Below are 7,882 nucleotides of genomic sequence, written 5' to 3'. Positions count from 1 at the left end.
TCCTGGGGCCACGGCCACAGGGGCTGCTCTGAGGGAGGGCACTGGGACCCCAGGAGTCAGCGGGGACACGCTGGGAAAGACGGGTGGGTCTGTGCACTGGGTGAGTTGACTGCACCCCCTCTGTGGGCCATCCTGCTGGACGCTGCTCGAGAAGGTGGGGAGGCTGGCCCCCCTTTTCTCCACGCCTCGGTAGGGTGGCTGGTGCTGGAGAAAGTGGGTGGCCCGTGTCCCTTCCGAAGGCCGTGTGGCTTATGTTGTTTGCTTTCCTTGCTGGACGCGTGCGCCAGCGTGTTCACTGTGAGCAGTAAACGGCCCCGCGCGGGCTTCCCTCTGTGATGACGCGTCTGCCCACTCCCACTCATTAGGCGCTGCGTCTCCCTCGCTCCTTCCAGCAGCGGACCCTGGTCGCTGCGGTCCTTCCGTCCCGGGTGCGTCCTCCGCCCTGGCCTGTCTCTCCGGCTGGAGGACGCACTGGGCAGCGGGGCCTTGTCTTCAGTCTCCCCATGAAACCCGGTTCTGTTCCCCAACCCAAACGGAACCCGGGTGCCGCTGGGCCCGGCCTCCCTGGAATTTGGGCCCCGTAAGTACAGGAGTCCAGGAGAGGCCCCAGGATGTTTTCGGGTAAGTCTAGTGTCGCGAGCCACGAGTTACATTCCCAAAGCTTTGTTTAGCGCGGTGGTGAAGGAATGAGGGGTAGGGACACCGAGAGAGGGGCTGTCCCGTATACACGCAGCACCCCCTGCGCCCCCAGGGGGTGCCGCCCTGGACCCCAACTGTTCCGCTTGTGGGAAAAGACTCCACCCTCTCACCACTGCACCCTCCAGGCTTGGCAGGACCAGGCTGAGTCCTTCCTTGCAGACTCCACAGAAAAAACATCTCCCCGGCTAATTTAATTTTCACTACCACAACATTTCCACTAGATGGCGGTCTACCACCAGTGCCCCCATGGCCTTCCACTATTCCGGTTGTTGACAGCAATTTTGAATCTTCATCTCAGGGCACCCATACACTGATCACTGAAGTTCTGCAGCACATCAAAAATATATATTTTTTGCCGACTTGGCAAAAACCAGGTATAATTTTAGTTCATTCACACCGGACGGCTGTTGTTGTTGGCTGTTCTCATTTTTTACTTGACAATCTGAGGGAAGGGAGGTCAATGCCCCCGGCTAGCGAGTCAGGTGTTGTGTGTTTTAAAGATTCCTGCAGCACACCGGCTGAAAATCTCTGGTTTACAGGAAGAAAGTCCGTGCTAATTCTTTCAGAAGGCCCTGGAGCCACTAACATCAGATGCAAAAATATTAGTCATTTGGATTGCAGATTGGTTTGCCAGATAAAATATAGGACGTCCAGTTACATCTGCGTTGCAGATCAACACATAGGTTTTTAGGCTAAGTATGCTCCTACGATACCTGTGCGTGCTGTGTTTTTATGTCTGCTCACGCCAGCCATCCTAGCTGTAGTGACTTGCTGAGGACTCTACACCATGACGGCTTCTCCATTCAGGCAGAGCTTGTCCAGAGTTGGCCTCTGTGTCTTGGCTCCGCTTCCGGCAGCTCGGGCTCCTGAGCAGCCCTGGGACCACGGTGTGAACCCAGGTCACGGGGGACTCTGCTCCCTCCTGCCATGGGAACCATCTGGTCAGGCTCCACACGCGTCTGAAAATATGCTCTAAAATCTGTTGGATTCCTATTTGCTGTTAGCTAAATTTTTGATATTAGTTACTTACATATTTCTGAGAGAGCCCATTAGAATTTATTTTTAAACGTCCATTTCCATATCATTTGCGTAAACGGAGCACAGGGAAACAGAATGCAAAGGACAATTTGGCTTTTTTTTTTTTATTCCACTCCAAGTCTTTAATGGTCTTTATAAATTAAGAGTAATTCTGATTTCCTGGAAGTAAAACATCTTCATTCACCCAGAAGCGGTGTTAATGTAGTGCAGAGGGACAGTCTTGGAGATTTATGGTTCTTATATTTGCGGTTTAGTTTATGCTGTTCTTTCAAAGATACCCTCTCATTTGAGTTTCATTACAAAGTCCTCAGAAAAAAAGGCAGGTACTCATTGGGGCCTTCAGGGGGGATGATCAGGCACCTACAGTACTGGGCAGACGCAGGTAAATAAAATGTCCCTCCAGCTTTCAGGAGCCACACAACCAACTAATTACCCTGCCAACCGAGACTCAGCCACGAGGATGAAGCGTGACGGGGTCCCATGGTGGGGGGCAGCCGTGTCTGCTGGGGCTGAGACCGCTTCCGAGGCCAGGGCCTCACCCCTGCGGGAAGGGCAGCCTGCGGAAAAGCAGAGGGAGGAGCGGGTATTTCAGGCACCAGGTAGGCTGAGTGCAAGGCCACTGAGAAGGAAAGAGGACTAAGGAGACATTCAGAGTGGCTGGGTCTGCCTGGAAGAGTCCAGTGGGGGGGCGGGAGGGGCTGCGGGAGAAAATGAGAGAGGCCCTGGCGGGTGTAACGAGTGGGTGTGACTTGCTTGAATTTGTGCTGTAGAAAGACAAATGGAAAATAAGAACGGAGGCTTGGAGAGGGCAGGCTGGGAAGCAAGACAGGGCTCCTTGTGAGTGTCAGTGAGGGATGATGGAGAAAGAAGAGGGCTGATTGGAGAAATACCTAAGAGTCAGAGCCGCCCAGTAGGACAGGAAATCGGTTGAAAGGCACTGCAGAGGCAGGAAAGAGAACGGGCACTTCGGTAACTAAGCGGTGGTGGCAACTGAGAAAGGAAATGGAGGGCTGTGCACGCTGAGGCCGAGGCTCTGGTGGTGACCGCTGTGGTCACGTCTAGCAGGAAAAATATGGTAGCTGGGTCTCTCGGGCCCCTTCAGCGTAGGAAATGCTAGTTGAGGTCAAGAGATGGTACCAGGTTGCTCAGGCAGAGCATGTGGCATGAAGAAGGGGGGTGGGGCTCCTGGGCGGAAGAGAGGGGGCACTGAGCCTGAGGGGGGGGGACTGCCCAGTGCAGGGGGGAGGAGCTGGAAGGGCTGTTGGGTGGGAACGGGAGCCCAATTGGGTCAGTAGGTCTGGAGAGGAGGGTGGACCAGTAATTGTGCAAATTAAATATAATTATCCCAATTTACAGAGGAGGACACGGAGGTTTAAATGATTTCCTAAGAACACCTTAAGTCAAGTCTTGTCAGTTTATTTTCCGTGTTGTCAAATGCGGATAAGGGACACTTGCTTCCTGAAGGCCAATATATCTATCACGTAAGAAACTGGAAGAGCCTTGCTAGGTGAATGGCTACGATGCCAGTTAATTTTGTGTGTCTGTATCTTTTACACAACTATAGAAGGAGCTGAAAGAGTTCACCCAGAAATTGGTCCTCAGATAAAATACTGATGATGTTGCCAATCACTTATTTAGCATTTACTGTGTGTGTCGCTCTAGAATAGGTCATTTCATTTCACAACTACCCCATAAGGTATTTATTACTCATGTGACTCAGAGAGGTTTAAGCATTTACCCAAAGTGGCCAAAGAAACAAATATTGCTCAGAAGGTGCCGCCTTCAAGAAGCAGTGGATTTTGATAGTTTCGGAGGGAGCTAACGAAGGCCAGAAGGTGGGCGTGGGGGTAGTAAAACAACAGGCATGCTCTAGATGAGATTTAGGACCCTCCATCGGCCCTAGGTCTGTGTTTAAATAACACACAGCACTGCTTCGTTGGATTGAAAAGAAGCAGGGATACTGTCCTGAGAGAGGAGAGGGGGCAGAGAACAAAGGGAAACCAGCGGAGGGAGGCATGGTCCGGAACTGGAAGGGGAATTGGAATGTGTGAAAAGAACAGGCCGAGAAGGAAGGGAAGTGCCCGTGGGGGCAGCGGGAAAAACGAGGCAGGTGTTGGGGCCGGAGGGCCGCCCGGGGCCCCGCTGTGTGGCCAACCCGACCGCCAGGTAGCTGAGAGAGGCGCAGACCTTCCGACTTGAGTCCTCATAGCGTCATCCTCCAGAAAGAAGGCAGGTGAGAACAGTGGGGGTAGGGAGCCCTAGGGAAGTCTCCCGTGCCCAGGAGTGAGGTGCTGGGACCCAAGTCCTGGAAGGGGAACAGAGGGGAGCCATCTCGGGGAGCAGTGAAGAAATCAGCAGGACTTGACGGGGAGCATGGAGCGGAGAGGGGCCAGCGGAGTCCTGGTTCTGAGCCCAGGCCTCCAGGAGTACGACTCACGGGACGGGAGTCATGGCGGCCCCTGCCTCTGAGCCTGTGGCTTTCTCAGCCTCACTGCCCTGGCCCCGTGGCCTCAGGGACATCCCTCCTGCCGCGGTTTCACTGTCTGCGAATGGAATTCCCACCCACGGAGGAGATGCCGCGGTCCTTCCCCGTGTACTTGCTCCCTGTGGCTGCTCCCGCCGTCCCTCCCCCGAGTCTGGCACCATGTGTCCTTCGCAGTCGGGCGCCCTGGCCCGTTCAAATCCCTGTGGCCTGCCTGGAGGAGATCCTTAGCGAGCCGCAGCGATGAGCCTGCACTGACTGCCCGCACTCTGCTTTGCCCACTTCTTCATTTACCTTCTTGCCCCTTATTCCCTTTCGTTTCACTTTTCTGTTGCTTCCTATAACAAGTAATTATTCGAATCGGTGGACTCGAGCCCATTTTCCTATTTTCCTTCCCAGCGCACTCAAGACTGTCCCCAGAACCCATTTAAAAGACTACTGAAAATGTTTTTTAAGTCATTTGATACATCCATTTTCCTTGATTTTCAACTGGAAAATCCCTCCTTCCTCTTTTTCCCCCTTTTACTTGTGACGGCCTGTCCTGCTCCATTTCAGGGAGGAAGTCCCGTCTCCCTGCATGCATTCCGTCTTCTAGCGCAGATCCTCCAGTCCTCTCCCCCCCGAAAGCTGAAGCGCCACCTCCTCCCGCACATGCGCACGCACGGGCCTGCACACTCTCCATCCTGAGGCTCCTCAGCCTTCTGAGGCCGAACCACACCTTCCCTTTGTTTCCAGCTGGTTGTGAAGCTCAATTCTATCCCCAAAACCTGCTTATTAACAATTCCACACGTCTCACCGCCTGCTCCTCCCGCTCTCGCAGGAAGAACCTGCCTGTCCATGTTGTGGTGACTCGGTCCTCACAGTTTATGGCAGGCCACCTCCCACCTTGGGGTGAGCACACACGCAGCAGATCCCCCCACGCAGGCACTAGTGGTGACCACCAGGCTGTCTTCGCCTGCAGCTTATAGCACACCGGCTGGGTGACATCAGGCAAACCATTTCCCCTCTCCAGGCTCCACAGCGACAGGTAATAGTGTCTCAACCAACATCTGTAGGGTTCTGTCGCCTCCAATAAGGGGTGAATCTCTCAGCCCCTCCGCAAGCTGGTCTCAACAAGAAAACACTCCAGAACTGGCTGGATGAGTCCCAGCCAAGGGACTCCTTTGCCTGCTGCGCTCCCCTTCCTCCCTGAGGCTGTCTGCTTCTGTGACACCAACGCCTCTCTTGCTGGACTTGTGGACACGACCACAGCGTCCCATGGCCCATCACCCTCAGCCACCTTTCCCAGATGAATCTGAACTTTGTCTCTGGCGCTTGGGAGCCCCTTGGTCTGTGGTCTGTGTCAGTCAGTGCAGGACACTGACCTGACTCCCACCCTACTGAATAACCAGCTGCATTGTTCAGAGGTGATTGCCTCTCTGAAATGCTCATGTACCTGCCAGGAAAATATTTATCTGCCCATTGATGCTCCTGGAGAACTTTGTGGGCCAGACGGGGCCCCTCCCTGGAGCAGGCTCTGCCCTGGGGCCCATGACTCACGAAGTAAGCAGCAGGACTCAGTAGCTCCTCCCTGGGAGCTGCCTCACCAGCTCAGAGAACGTTCAGGGCACACACCACCCCAGCTCCTTCCCTCTCGCAGGCCCGGTCACCCGCTCACCAGCCACCCACCCGGAAAGAATGAGCAATGCGCCCACTCACCCGTGTGCCCTGCATCTTCCCAGGGGCTGAGCTCGGCAGACTGAATGGTTGCTCGGCCTGCATCTCTTCCCAGGAAGAGGCCAGAGAAATCCCGACTCCGTAACCGTGACTTAGAACATGCGGGTGGGAAGAAGCGGGCCGGAAGTTCCCATGGGGACTGTGCTCAGGACGTCTGAATCGTTGGCATCAGTGTCTCTTGAGCTCATTTCCTTATAAATTTGACCCCTCTGCACACCTGATTTCAGAGACGGACGATTGAACAAGAGGCAGCTACTGAGTCATGTTTACAGCAACTGCGGCTCCAGAGGCACTGAGCTGTGGTAGGGAGAGCCACACCACCACACCGAGGCATTTACGCACAGGACGGAAAAGCACGTACAAACATGCACGAGGCTCCGTGACGTGTCTCGGGACGGGCGGGTGAGGCAGAGTGCCTACAGAGGGTCACGCAACCAGAAGGCCAGATTTCTGACTTGGTCCCACTAAGGAGAAGAGGTTATGGTACGGGCAGCATCGCTAAACACTTAGCAGCACACAGGCTGTCACAGGTAAAGCTCCACAGGCTCCTGAAGGAAACCGGGTTTATGTCGGGGCATGAACATGTGTGTGAAAGCAAGGGCCAGTGAATGGCACACCTTTAGATTTTCAGATCTTTAAACAACTTCTATCCCAAAGGCCAATTAAAAAAAAAAAAAAAAGTCATCATAGAACCAAAATCATTTTCTTTGCATCATGGATATAGAAGTTGTTTAAGAGATGGAAGATGAAATAAAGGGAGATAAACACATCTCACCCTGTGAGCCTTCCAGAGAGTAACAGGTAGGCTGATCTTATTAAAAGGATTAGAAAGGACCACAACGGAGCCCATCAGTCGTGCCCAGTAAAAACCGTAAGACCGTGGTTACCTCTAAGCGGAAAGCTGATGCTGAAAATGAACTGGAAGGAATGGCGCTCTGGGCGGAGAGGGGAGGCAACAGCGACAGGCGTGCCAGGCGGTCCCGCGCCCGCCGGAGCTAGCACGGCAGGTGCTGCGTCCCCGCTCCCAGCACGTCGCAGTCCAGCCAAGCAGCTGCGACTGGGGCTGAGGCTGGTGTCTCCTGAAGCCCCTGCCCCTGTGTGGGGTTTGGTTAAAAATGCCAGCCAAACCCTGCACATCTGTGTACGTCTCCCGCGCAGCGGTGCCCAAGAAGGGCTGGTTAATGGTGGTTTTCACAGCCTCTCATAAGAAACCGCTGTGTCTCTGAGACAACGATGCTCGTCACAATTAAAGAATTGAGTCAAGTTCTGGAAATCTGCAGAAGGAAAGGAAAATGAGGGGACCTGGACCCAATTTTGGGAAATCCAAAGTATAGAAAATTTAGTAATTCAGTGGAGGAGAGATTACCCATATATAAGTTTTGTTAAGTTTGTTTGTTTGTCTCTAAAACCCAGCACCTAAAGACAGGTAGAAAAGGCCTGCCTGCTGTGTTTTAACTTAAGATTAGGTGAGAATAACCCAATTAACAAAAACATATTAAACATCTAAAACATATTAAATATCTAAAGCCGCAATAATGGCTTGGTGCTGATGAACTCATTTAGCTTTACCTTGTCTGGGAAGCACTGTATCTGCCCTTCCATTCTAAATGATAGCTTTGCTGCATGATTTAGTCTTTTTGAAAGTTAGCTTCAAATATGCTCAGAAAGCCTTAGCAGTTTCAAGCAAAGAAGAAGTCACGCAACTAAAAAAATTATGCACATGTGTATCATTCAGAAGTTAATAGTTACCGCTGGGAAAACTTGCCTGGAAAATATAAGTTTGGTTTGAGTCATATAGCCAGTAGTCAAATATTGTTTTGAACAAATACTTTGGATTATAATTTCTGTGATTGCTGTTAAGAAAAAACAGTTTACATATTAAATATACATATTAATATACCATATACTAATAAGAAGCTGCCTTTATAAAAATAGTGAAAAACTCCA

This window comes from Furipterus horrens, unplaced genomic scaffold, assembly GCF_987537825.1.
Source record: "Furipterus horrens unplaced genomic scaffold, mFurHor1.1.pri manual_scaffold_9, whole genome shotgun sequence".
NCBI lineage: Eukaryota > Metazoa > Chordata > Mammalia > Chiroptera > Furipteridae > Furipterus > Furipterus horrens.
Note: the sequence above shows the minus strand (reverse complement) of the source record.